The sequence below is a fragment of the Mirounga leonina genome, unplaced genomic scaffold (assembly GCF_011800145.1).
Source record: "Mirounga leonina isolate KUSES-001 unplaced genomic scaffold, KU_Mleo_1.0 Mir_418, whole genome shotgun sequence".
NCBI classification, from domain to species: domain Eukaryota; kingdom Metazoa; phylum Chordata; class Mammalia; order Carnivora; family Phocidae; genus Mirounga; species Mirounga leonina.
This window is the reverse complement of record NW_023270739.1, coordinates 7412936-7426504: the sequence shown is the minus strand read 5'-3', so window position 1 is coordinate 7426504 and position 13569 is coordinate 7412936. Positions and strand designations below refer to the sequence as shown.

The window sequence follows — 13569 nt, the reverse complement described above, 5'->3', positions numbered from 1 at the left end:
ACAGTGCCCCGCGTGTAAGAAGCGTTCAGGATAGCACTGGCTGTTGCAATGTGCAAGGGCTCTGTCTGCTGGGAAGGCCCACGACCCGCAGATCCTGCCGCCCACCTCCACGTTCATCCTGGCTTCAGTGCCGGCACACTTGGACCCCAAAGGAACCCCTGCCCTAGTCTGTCTGGAATGCTCCTCCCTCCCTTTTTCTCATGACTGGCCCCTCTATGCCCTTGAGTTCTCTGCTCACATGTTCCCTCCTCAGAGAGGTTTCCCTGTCTGCCCTGTGGCAAGACCGTCCCATTATTTCTCTGTCTCTCCCTCCTACTGTTGCCCATTAGGGCTCTCATGAAAATCTGTCAGTTCTTCAAGGCATCTGTCCACATCCATCCCTAGTAGAATGTAAGCCCCTAAGGGCAAATGTGGTGTCCATCTCGGCACCCCTGCCCCAGTAGAGCCCCGCTCGGTGCCGGGTACAGAGCTAATATAGCAGCCATATGGGGAGAACAAATGAACGAGCAAATGAATAATATGTATTAGGGTCCCGCTCATCTGACACACTGAGTAAGCTCCCAGAGCTCAGAAATGACAGGAGCCCAGGGCCTAGGGCAATAATAACACTCCCACTCCCCAACGCTGTAGAATGCTTCTTGTGTGCTGGGCTCATTCTGAGGGCTTTCCACAGATGATCCTCACGACAGACCTGGGAAGTGGTCACTATTTCCACCCCATTTCATGGATGAGGAAACTGAGGCTGCAAGCTAAGTAACTTGCCCAAGGGGACCCAGCTGGGAAGTGGGAGATCTGGGAATTTAATGCAGACACAATCTACTTTTGGAGTCAACTTGCTTTTTTTTCTTTTTTTTTTTTTTAGTAGGCTTTATTTTTTTTAGAGCAGTTTCAGGTTCACAGTAAAACTGACTGGAAGGTACAGAGATTTCCCATATACCTCCTGCCTCCCCCATTATCACCATCAGCTTGCTCGTCAGCACTGCCCAAAACTGCAGACAGGCAGGCTTCCTGGAGGAGGCAGGACAGAAGCTGATCCTGGGAGATTGGAAGAGATTTCTGCACGCAGACCGGGGAACTCACTTGCTCCTGCAGGAGGGAACCGAGTGTACCTGGGTGCAGCTGGAGCGAGTGGAGTGGAGAGGGCCCAGAGGAAGCCCTGGGGAAGGAAGTCACTAGGTGTTCTGGTTGCCTATTGGTGCATATCAACCCAGCCCAAACACAGCAACATGAAACACAACCACCAGTTTATTTGGCTTTGTGACTCTGCAGCGGGGTAGCTGGTCTCTGTTCACGTGGCATCTGTTGGGACACGTGAAAGGGCAGTGCAGGCTGGGCAGCCGGGGCTCCTCAGGCACCTCTCTCTTTCTGCGGGCTCACTGCATGGTCTGTCTCCAGGGCATGGTGGCATTGGGACAGCCAGCTTCCTTACACAGCAGTTTCAAAAACACACGTCAGAAAGAGAGTCAGGGGAAGCCATCCCACTTTATGACCTAGTCCTGGAAGTCAGCCAGGGTCACTTCTGTCACCCTCCACTGGTCAAAGCAGTCGTAAGCTTGCTCAGGTTTTGGGAGAGGGGGGCGGGGACAGGGCATAGATGGCCCCTCTAGATGGAGGAGTGGCAGCGTTCTGCTAGACATTTGGGGGAAATTTATTCCATCACTGCAGATGACTGGGGCTGGATCGAGGTGTCAGCCAGGAAGCCCGTGTACCATAGATTCAGTCTCCGTGTCCTGGGTGGAGGTGACCTTCTGCCTCAAGCCTTCATTTAAAGCTTGGCAAATAGTTTTACTCAGGTATAAAACACAGTAAGGTGCACAGATCTTAAGCGTGAGCTCAGTCAATTTCTACTTATGTCTACACCCGGACAATCACCCCCCCAATCAAGGTACTGAGTGTTCCCCATGCCAAGTCAAGACCCCCTCCAGAGGCAATTACTCTTCTGTCCTCGATCCCCATGGACTGAGTTTCAGCAATTTTGTTCTTCACATGAAGGGACTCATACAGCGCGTGCTCTTTTGTCTCTGGAGTCTTTCATGCACCCTGCGTTAGTGAGATTCTTTCATGCCGGGTACATGTGTTTGTAGATTGTCTGTTCTCAGTCCTGAGTGGTGCTCTCTTATGTGACGGTACTGTGGGGTGGGCATCTGGGCAGTTCCTGTTGGGGTTCACCGCTGCTGTGAACATTCAGGAGCATTCTGATAAACATATCCGGGCATTTCTGTTGGATTCATCTTCAAGAGTGGGCTGGCCCGGTCACAGGTCACCCGTGTTGGGCCTCGGTGATCTGCCGGGCCATCAGCCTTGCCCATGCCAGCCCCATTTTACCCTCCCGCCAGCGCTGGGTGCCTTCCACATCCTCAGCAGCCCATGCTGAGATAAGTTTAATTTTAGCCAACTTCTTGGAGGTGAAGTGGAAACCACTTTTTCAAGTGAGGTCTCCCTCCCGGCCACCGTTTCTAAGACAAATGAAAGGCGATGTGAAGTGAAAGTGAACGCTATGGAACATGGTGTCGTTGCTGGACTTGGCTTTGCTCTGTGTTACGTGTTGCTAACTTTATTGGGGTGATTCTGTATGGTGAGATGAGAAATAATAAACATAAGGCATGTCTGAGCCCTTCCTAGAACGGTTCTCAGTAAGGACAAGCAGCCACCTAGGAGACAGAACTAAAGCAATGATCTCAGAAATGGGGAAGCCGTGGGGACCGAGGCGAGCACGAAATCCACGTCACTGTAGAATTAAAACTAAACAAGGGAAGAAGTTAGGGTGGAAAAAAAAAAACCCACAAAATGTAAATGTTATAAACTCCAACAAAGCAAAAATAATCTAAGCAATAATAACAGAGAAGTGGGAAGAAGGGGAGGTGGGAGAAAGCAGAGAGGGAATCCATCTTCAACTTCAAAGAATCCATTCATTCCGATTAAATTGAAATATGCAGGGTTTTTTTATTTTACTCCAAGTGAAAGATAAGGTTGTGAAACTAGATACAAATAACCAACCCAACTATGTGCTACTTACAAGAGACACGATTTAAATATAAGGACACAGAAAGGTTGAAAAGGATAGAAAGACATACCACACAGGGCGCCTGGGTGGCTCTGTTGTTTGAGCGTCTGACTCTTGGTTTCGGCTCAGGTCATGATTTCAGGGTCATGAAATCGAGCCCCGCGTCAGGCTCCACGCTCAGCAGAGTCTGCTTGAGTTTTTCTCTCTCCCTCTCCCTCTGCCCTTCCCCCTGCTCATGCTCTCTCTCTCCATCTCATAAATAAATCTTTTAAAAAAAGAAAGACATACCACACAAACGATAACCAATCGAGTCTGCTGCAGCTGTCCCAGAGTAGACTTTAAGATAAGAAGCATTACTGGAAATAAAAGGGACATTTCAATCAGGAAGATATCAATCATCCCAAATGTGTATGCACTGAATGGCAGAGCTTCAAAATACAAGCAAAACTTAATGGAACTGGGGAGCCCGGCTGGCTCAGTTGGTGGAGCATGCGACTCTTGATCTCGGGGTTGTGAGTTCAAGCCCCACGCTGGGTGTAGAGATTACTAAAAAATAAATAAATAAACTTAAGAAGTAAAATTATTTTTTTAAAAAGATGCTCATCATATGTCATTAGGGAATTGTACATTAAAACAATCATGAGATTACACACCAATTAGAATGGCCAAAATCCAAAATACTGACAACACCAAATGCTGACGAGGCTGTGGAACAACAGGAATGCTCATCCGCAGCTGGTGGGAATGCAAGATGGTACAGCCGCTTGGGAAGACAGTTTGGCAATTTCTAACAAAATTAAACATCCTTTTACTATACGATCCAGCTATCACACTCCTTGGTCTTTACCCAGAGGAACTGAAAGCTTAAGGTCACACAAAAACCTACACGTGGATATTTGTGGCAACTTTATTCACAACTGCCAAAACTCGGAAGCAACCAAAATGTCCATCAGGTGAATGAATAAATAAACTGTGGCATACCCAGGCAATGGACTATTCTTCATAGCCAAAAAGAAACGAGCTATCAAGCCATGAAAAACATGGAAGAACCTTGAATGTATATTACTGAGAGAAGCCAATATGGAAAGACTACATATAGTATGATTCTAACCCTGTGACATTCTGGAAAAAAGCAAAACTATGGAGACGGCAAAAAGATCAGCGGTTTCCAGGGGTGGGAGGGGAGGGATGAATAGATGGAGCACAGAGGATTTTTAGGACAGTGGGACTATTCTGTATGGTACTATAATGGAGGATACATGTCATTTCAAATCATCCAAGCCTATAAAACATACAACACCAAGAGTGAACCTAATGTAAACTATGGACTTTGGGCAATAATACGTCAATGTAGTTTCATTGATTGATAAAACAGGCTGTTGATAGTGGGGGGAGCTATGTGTGCAAGGGATATATGGAAACCCTCTGAACTTTCCACTCAGTTTTGCTGTGAACCTAAAACATAAAATCTATGCTCCATCTATAGGAACATCAAAAACATCAACTTCCTAGGAATACAGGTTTCCCCCACTATGCACAAGTGGAGTGTTACTATGAGAACTTTTGTAAGCCGAAATCCTGTAAAGAACAAATACCATTCGTTTCTATGGAAACATGTTTGAGTGCTCCCAGACCCCCCAAAAAATAACTTCTCCTAGGCTTTTCTGATACCTGAGGACACATCTTGCTTACAGATGCACAAAATAAGTCTAGATAAAGCACAGATGAGCAGAGTTCCAAGCTCTAGCAGCTGGGTACTGAGCATAGCCCCAGGGAAGGAGCTTGGAGGAGCGACTCTTGCCGCTTGGGGGGGGGGGGGTGAACTGCTTCCCTAATGGCTCCTTGCAAAACCAATGCTGAATGGTGTTTTTGCTTCGGGCCTTTTTTGGTAAAACTGAAAATCTTCAGATTTCTTTTGGCTCATAAAAACAGGTGCTAATGGAAGTCTTCTGTAAAAACGAAGCGGCGAGACATGAACTTTGGAAAAACGGGGATACCCGAAAATCAAACGGTGTGCAAGACCCCTACACTGAAAATACAAAATACGATTGAGCATCAGGGAAATACAAATAGAAACCACACTAAGATTCCATTTCACACCCATGAGGATAACTTAATCAAAGTGACAAACAGTAACAAGTGTTGGCCAGGATGTGGAGAAATGAGAACCCTCTCCCGTTGCTGATAGGAATGCAGGGGGAAAAAGGTGCAGCCACTTTGGAAAAGAGTTTAGCAGGTTTTCAAAAAGTTAAATATAGAGTTCCCAGATGACCCAGCAATTTTCACCCCTAGGTATGAAATACCCAAGAGAATTGAAAATATCTGTCCACACAAAGACTTACACATGATGTTCATCACAGCATTATTCAGAATAGCCCAAACGTGGAAACAGCCTAGATGTCCATCAACTGACGCTCCTTGGGAGAGATAGAGTCTTTTTTATTTTTAAGATTTTATTTATTTATTTGACAGAGAGACACAGCGAGAGAGGGAACACAAGCAGGGGGAGGGGGAGAGGGAGAAGCAGGCTTCCCGCCGAGCAGGGAGCCCGATGTGGGGCTCAATTCCAGGACCCTGGGACCATGACCTGAGCCAAAGGCAGACACTTAATGACTGGGCCATCCAGGCGCCCCTAGAGAGAAAGAGTCTTAAGAAGACTCCGCGATGGGCGCCTGGGTGGCTCAGTCCGTTGAGCGACTGCCTTCGGCTCAGGTCATGATCCCGGAGTCCCGGGATCGAGTCCCGCATCGGGCTCCCTGCTCGGCGGGGAGTCTGCTTCTCCCTCTGACCCTCCCCCCTCTCATGTGCTCTCTCTCTCTCATTCTCTCTGTCAAATAATAAATAAAATCTTTAAAAAAAAAAAAAAGAAGAAGAAGACTCCGCGCTGACTGCAGAGTCCAAAACAGGGCTCGATCTCGTGCCCCTGAGATCATGAACTGAGCTGAAACCAAGAGTTGGATGCTTAACCGACTGTGCCACCCAGACACCCCTGTTTGATTTATATGAAATGTCCAGCAGAGGCAAATCCATAGAGACAGAAGGTAACTAGCGGTTGTCAATGCTGGGGGGGTGGGGACAATAAGGAATGACTACTGCCGGGTATGGAGTTTCTTTGGGGAGTGATAATAATAACCAGGAATTAGATAGCAGTACTGATTTTACAACTTTATAAATATACTAAAAAGCCACTAAATTGTGCACTTCAAACTAGCAAATATCATGGTATGTGAATTATATCTCAACTTCCAATTTTTAGTAACATTTTTGTGTCGAGTTACAATAAGATCTAAACAAATTGAAATTAAGTAAGACCTAAATAAATTGAGGGATGTATCATGCTTATGGACTAGAAGACTCAATATTGTAAACATATCAGTTCTTCTCCAATTACAGATTCAGTGGAATCTCAATCAAAATCCAGAAGGTTTTCCCCTGAAATTAACAAGCTGATTCTCAAACTTACATGGAGATGCAAAGAAAAAGCCATTTATATAAAATACAAAAATAAAGAATAAAACTAGAGAACGTACTGTACCAGATATCAAGGACTATTGTTTTAAGTATTAAAATTTAGACAGTGTGGTGTTGATACAAGAATAGACAAACAGACTAATGGTACAGAATAGAGTCCAAAAACAACACACACCTGATCTATGACAAAATGACACTGCAGTGTGGTGCAGAAGGATGATCTTTTCAGTAAATAGTGCTGGGTCAACTGGGCAGAATTGGGGAAAACGTGTGTGCGTGTGTGTGTGTGTGTGCGAGAAATCTCCCTCTGCTCTCCTCTTATAAGGATACATGTCGTTGGGGCACCTGAGTAGCTCAGTAGGTTAAGCGTCTGCCTTCGGCTCAGGTCAATATTTTGGGGTCCTGGGATTGAGTCCCACATTGGGTTCCCTGCTTAGTGGGGGATTCTGCTTCTCCCTTTGCCCCTCCCCCCCACTCGTGCTAGCTTGCATGCTCTCTCTCTCTTGCAAAAATAAATAAATAAAACTTAAAAAAAAAAAAAAAAGGATACATGTGGTTGTATTTAGGACCCAACTAGATAATCCAGGATAATCTCCTTGTCTCAAAATCCTTAACTTAATCACATCTGCAATCACACTGCAGGGGTTGGGATGGGCACATCTTTGGGAGCCCATTTTTCAGCCTACCACAAACTCTACCTCACACCATAAACAGAAATAAATTCCATACCTAAATGTGGAAGATTAAAACAATAAAGCCTTAGAAGAAAATAAAAGAGAACATCTTCATGACCTTGGAACAGGCAGTTTTCTTAAACCAAAAACAAAAGCACTAACCATTAAAAAAAAAAAAGCCTATGTATGTAAGTGGCCAATATTAAATTAATATGTTCAACAGGGGTGCCTGGGTGGCTTAGTCGGTTAAGGGTCCGTCTTCGGCTCAGGTCGTGGTCCCAGGGTCCTGGATGGAGCCCCGTGTCAGGTTCCTGCTCAGCAGGGAGTCTGCTTCTCCCTCTGCCTCTGCCCCTCCCCCCTCGTGGCTCTCTCTCTCTCTCAAATAAATAAATACAATCTTTAAAAAAAAGAAATATGAAAAAAAATAAATAAAAAAATTAAAAAAATTAAAAAAAGAAATATGTTCAACAAAAAGTACACTTTAGAAGAGTTAAAAGACAACCCACAAAATGGGAGAGGATATTTACAATACACGTATACAACAGAAAGTTTCTACTTTACATATATACATATATATAAAGAGCTCCTACAAATCAATATGAGAAAGGCAGACACCCCAATAGAAACATGGGCAAAAGACTTACACAGATAAAAGAGCATACCCAGATGGCCAGTAAATGCATGAAAGGGGGCTCAACCTCATTAGTAATCAGGGAAATGCAAACTGAAACCACAATGTAGTAGCACTGTACCTACCAGAATGGCCACAACGAAAAAGGTTGAAAATGCAAGTGAGGGAGGATGTTGAGTAATCAGAACTGGTGGGAATGTAAATTGCTTGCTACCATCACCTCGGAAATCTTTAGGGCACCTTCCGCTAAAACAGAACATCCGCAGACCTTGGACCCAGCAAATCTATCCATAGGTATACACCCAACATGCTCACCAACAGACACATATCACACTAGACTATTAATAGCAACACTATTTGTAACAGGCAAAACCTGTAAACTCTCCAAATGTCCGTCAATAGTAGAACAGATAAAATAGGGGCACCTGGGTGGCTCAGTTGGTTAAGCCTCCGACTCTCGATCTCAGCTCAGGTCTTGATCTCAGGGTCGTGAGCTCAAGTCCCATGTTGGGCTCCACATTGGGCGTGGAACCTACTTAAAAAGAGAGAGAGAAAGAGAGAGAGAGAGAGAACAAAATAGTAGAATAGCTAAAATAAAGTGTGGACCACACAGCAATGTGAGCAAATAATGTACAGCTACAGGCCACAACACGGAGGGGTCCCACAAACATGATATTGAGCAAGAGAAGCTGCAGACAAAAGAGGATATGATTCTATTTACACGGAGAACAAAAATAGGTCAAAATTTAAGAGGTCAGGATGGTGGTTCCCTTTGTGGGGAGTTGGAAGGGGGCACAAAAAGGGTTCATGAGGGGCTGGTGGTGTTCAATGTCTTTTTTTTAATTTTTTTAAATTTATTTATTGAGATAATGATAGAGAGAGAGCATGAGAGGGGGGGAGAGTCAGAGGGAGAAGCAGACTCCCCGATGAGCAGGGAGCCCGATGCGGGACTTGATCCTGGGACTTCAGGATCATGACCTGAGCTGAAGGCAGTCGCTCAAACAACTGAGCCACCCAGAGGCCCTAATTATTATTTTTATTATTTTTTAAAGGTTTTATTTATTAGAGAGAGAGCACGAGCCATGTCTTCATCTGGGTGCTGGCTACATGTCGTGTTCAGTCTGTATACACTTACGAGCTTTATATATATATGTAAGTAGAGTTATATTTCAATAGAAAATTGTACCCACAAAAGCAAATTATACATTGTAGTATGGGTCAAATGCAAAAATGTAATTAAGTGACAAAAGTAAACGCAGAATGTACATTGCATGCCACCATTTGTTTAAAAAAATGGGGGGGTGTGAATATACATACGTGCACACATCATCCCTTGAAGAAGCTGGAAGAAGCTGCCATCAGCTTACTGTCTTTCAGACGGGGACCTGGAGGCCTGCATGAAGTTTTATCCAGTAAGTATATTTTCAAAACTATTAAATAGTTCACACATATGAAAGGGTTTACAGAAAGACAATAAACACCTAAAAAAATGTCTAAAAGACCAATATTTGGGAAGTACTGGGAAGCGGCAAGGTCCACAGCTACCTCATTTGGGTTTCTTTTTTTTTTTTTAAGATTTTATTTATGGGGCGCCTGGGTGGCTCAGTTGGTTAAGCGACTGCCTTTGGCTCAGGTCATGATCCCGGAGTCCCGGGATCGAGTCCTGCATCGGGCTCCCTGCTCGGCAGGGAGTCTGCTTCTCCCTCTGACCCTCCTCCCTCTCATGCTCTCTGTCTCTCATTCTCTCTCTCGCAAATAAATAAAAAATCTTAAAAAAAAAAAAAAAAGATTTTATTTATTTATTATTTGAGAGAGACCGAGAGAGAGAGAGAGAGAGAGCATGAGTGGAGAGAGAGAAGCAGGCCCCCCGCGGAGCAGGGAGCCCTATGCGGGGCTCGATCCCAAGACCCTGAGCTCATGACCTGAGCTCATGACCTGAGCCCAAGGTAGCCGCCTAACCGCTTAACAGACTGAGCCACCCAGGCGCCCCCTCATTTGGGTTTCTGTTGGGATCAGAGCAAGGGGCCACGGGGTTGGGGTGGGGGTGGGGTAGGGCTCACGTGCAGCCCCTCCCCTTTACAGACGAGGAAACCCGGGGGCAAGACAGCGGCCCAAGTCTGCGTGGCCTGCCCTCCTGCCCCCAGGTTCGACTCTGGCTAGTGGATAGGGGGCGGGGCTTTGGAGTCAGATGGGGGTGGAAGGTTGTGTGACCTCTGAGCCGGGCTCTGCTAGGCTGAAAAGCGGGGACAATACTCCCCACTTCGTTCTGATGTGAGCAGAACCGATGAACGTGGGTGGAGTGGCTGGCGGGCCGCGGGAGCGCTGTAAGTGGCCGTCACACGCCGCGCGCAGGGAGGGGACCGGCGGGAGCCTCCGCGCGCGCTGCTCCCAAACGGACACACGGTGGCGCCCTCTCCCCGCGGATGCCGCGAGGTCCCAGCCTCTGCGGGCGTTGGCTCCTGGAGGGAGGGACGCGTTGGGGGAGGCTGCCTGGGCAAACGCGAACTCACACTCTGGGCCCTGGGGATGGAAGGGTGAAAGGAGGCGGGACTGAAGGGGCTGGCAGCCCAGGAAGGAGGGAAAAGGGGAAACAGGTTCCACTGGCATTTGTCGTGTGTGAGTGGTGGCCCCCTAAAAGATAGGTCCACCTGGAACCTGTGAATATGACCTTATTTAGAAAAAGTGTCCTTGCGGATGTAATTAAGATGCGATCATCTTGGATTATCCACGTGGACCCTAAACCAATGACGGGCGTCTTGTGAGGGAGGACGCTGACCTGGAGAAGGCCATGGGGTAGCAGCAGAGATAGAAGTGATGGCATCCACAAGCCAAGGAAGCTCCAGAGCTGGAAGAAGAAAGAAGGGACTCTCCCCTAGAGCCTTCTGGGGGAGCCCTGCCTGCCAACCTTGATTTCAGGCTTCTGGCCTCCAGAACCGTGAGGAAATAAATTTCTGTTCTAAGCCACCTAGTTTGTGGTCATTCGCTATAATAGCCCCAGGAAACCAATACAGATGTTTAAATTCTCTTCCTACTGCTCAGCCCACTGACTCCCACCCCCAGTAGCCTATGGATGGCACCGAGGCCCCCAGCTCCTGACCCCACTATTTGCTCCCCAAATCCAAACTCCACCACACCCACTGCTTTCCAAACGTGTGCTCTTTCACACCTCTACGCTTTTGCTTTCAGTGGCCCGCTGTCTGGGGTGCCCCTCCCTCTGGGTCCCCTGTACAACTCCTATACACCCTTCAAAGCCCTCCCTAAACATCCTCTTCATCTCTTCCCAGGACCCTTGTGCCACTCCTCACTGGTCTTCCTGCTCCAGGTGGGTCCTCCAGTCTGTGGACACTCTTGGTGCTCAGATCTAACTTGTCACTCCTCTGCTCAAAAGCCTTCCATAGCTCCCTGCTGCCCTAAGGATGATGTCCAAAGGAATGAAGTATTTCAAATGCCCCTTCCCACCTCTCACTGCACCCCAGCAATGTCTAACGTACCCATGTGCTGCATACCCCTGGACCTTGGCATAGGCAGTGCCCTTCCCCTGGAACGCCCCCTCCCATGCCAGGCATGCTCCAACCCATGTCTCAAGTGGCTTCTCCTGCAGAACCCACCATTCTGCAGTGACAACAGCTAAACCATCTTCAGGCTGACCACACACCAGGTACAGCTCCAAGTGATTTACCCTGTGAGTTCTCATAACAACCCCAGGAGAGTGGGGCGCCTGGGTGGCTCAGTTGGTTGTGTCTGCCTCGGGCTCAGGTCATGATCCCAGGGTCCCAGGTGGGCATACTGAGGCCCAGATGGAAGAAGAACCGTTCAGAAGTGGCAGAAGGATCTGAGCCCAGCCCGCACTGTCATTCCTCCTGTGGGGGCCTCAGTTGAACAAACTGTTGAAGTCTCCCCTTATCCGCACCGCAGCCCCAAGCCCCAAATTCATTGCTGGCTCTTCTGTGGATTCTGAACTTTGTCAACACACCCCTCCAGTGAGCAGGAATGACCCAATCACACGGTGGTCTCCCCACCAGGAAGCACCTGAAAAGCTTCTCTTTACTTCCCTCGGTCCGTGGTAACTGGCACTGTGGAAGGGGTTCCATAAACCAGAATGAATGAGCGAGTCACAATGGCTTCCAGGGATGTCAGGCCCTGGGAATGTCTCACCCTACTCAAAGATAAGAATAAATTATGCAAATCTCCGGAGCCAGACTTTTTGCCTTCTCCCTCCCTCCTCCAACCACCCCCCCTCCGCCACCCTCCAGGTTTCTGGGAGGGCACTGGGCACTCCAGAAAATGCCCCAGGCTCTCTAGTGGCCCGTTTCCTGATTACAGACGAAACTAGAGCTTAAAGCCTGGTGAATCACTAGCAAGCACCAGCTAGGGCCTGTTGGGGTGTCAGGCAGGAAGGGAGAAACAAGGCTCCCCCACCCGCCTCCCCTACTCCTGCCACCCCCAGCCCCGCCATCACTATATAACCCCACAAACCTCTGTAGTCTTGGCCACACGAGGTGGAAAGGGCCTAGCCTTGGGTGCCGGTGACTTTGAGCAGCTCCGAGACTGTCCCCACTCCCCACCCCCCCTCGGCCACACCCAGCTCCCAAAGAACCCACAGCCTGAACAGCTTGCAAACCCTCTTCTCGTCCCTGGCCTGGCAACTCATTGATGACACCCAGGTGCAGGACCCCCATTTTAGCGGTAGGGAAACCAGCTCAGGGAGTAGAAACTACCAAAACCATCATCAAGTGTTCCAGGGGCTGGAGGCCGAGGTGGGGGACTATAACCCAATAGTTAAGAGCCTAAGTCCAGGTTCAAATTCTAAGTCAACTCTGGTAAGTCACAGCGTTCTTGCAACCTTGGACAAGTTTCTTAGCTTCTACAGGACTCAGTCTCCCTGTCAATAAAATGGGAAGCCACTCTAAGTACCTACAGGTCACAGGATTGTTGTACGGATCCTATGAGTTGACACAGAAAGGGCTTAGAACAGGCAACGCATACTCTATAAACAGTGGCTGTTTTTTAAAGGGTATTTTGAAGGAATCTTTTCCCAAGGACAAAGCATTTGGAGTGAATCCTTGTCATCGAGAGGAATGTTCCCCACACCTGTCTGGTAGAAAGCTCAGGCCTGGGGCCTCCTTATAAATCCTGAGGCCTGTCCCACCCCAGACCTGCCAGCTAAGAGTCTGGGGGTGGGAAGCTGATATTTTTAATAAGGGCCCCCAAGCTTCCTTGAATCAGGCAAGTCTGGGGATCTCAAAAGACTTGGAAACTCAAGTCTTCTTTTGAAGATTCTCCCGGTAACATACCTTCCACCCACCTGTCAACAGGTCCTTGGGGGAAAACCAACTTTCTCTTTTTCCCAATTAGTAACACTACTACTTGTAAACTGGTATAAACACTCACCAGCACCAGTGTTTGTTAAATTCATTCCATCCATCAACAGCCCTCTGAGGCAGGTTCTCTCTTTAGCCCCATTTTACAGAGGCAGAAACTGAGGCCAGGGAAGTTAGTAACTTGACCAAAGTCACATCGCTGGAACTTGGCAGAGTCAGGACTCTATTCGCCATCCCAGTATGGCCTGCGCCAGCAGCCCCACCTCCTCCAGGAAATGCCCTGATGCTCTGGGGCAGGTCTCTCAGGAGCCCGCAGGCCTCTCAGGCCGCTTCGCAGAGCTAGAGGCCAAGGTCCTGGTCCCAGTCCCCAGGACCTTCCCTTCACCATGGCCACGAAGCCACACCAAATCCCACTGGCTCCTTTACTGGACTCCCCTCTTCGTCCTGGCCCAGGGCAAAAGAGGGCGC

General features: G+C 47.8%; 1 long non-coding RNA gene across 1 annotated transcript; it reads right to left on the bottom strand.

Moving 5' to 3' along the window:
• Nucleotides 1-8285: 8285 nt before the first annotated feature.
• LOC117998508 lies at nt 8286-12044 on the bottom strand. Its single transcript, XR_004676008.1, has 3 exons — nt 11810-12044; nt 9098-9173; nt 8286-8315 (listed from the first exon to the last, which is right to left on the bottom strand). It is a non-coding gene; the product is annotated as an uncharacterized LOC117998508 (long non-coding RNA).
• Nucleotides 12045-13569: the final 1525 nt, after the last annotated feature.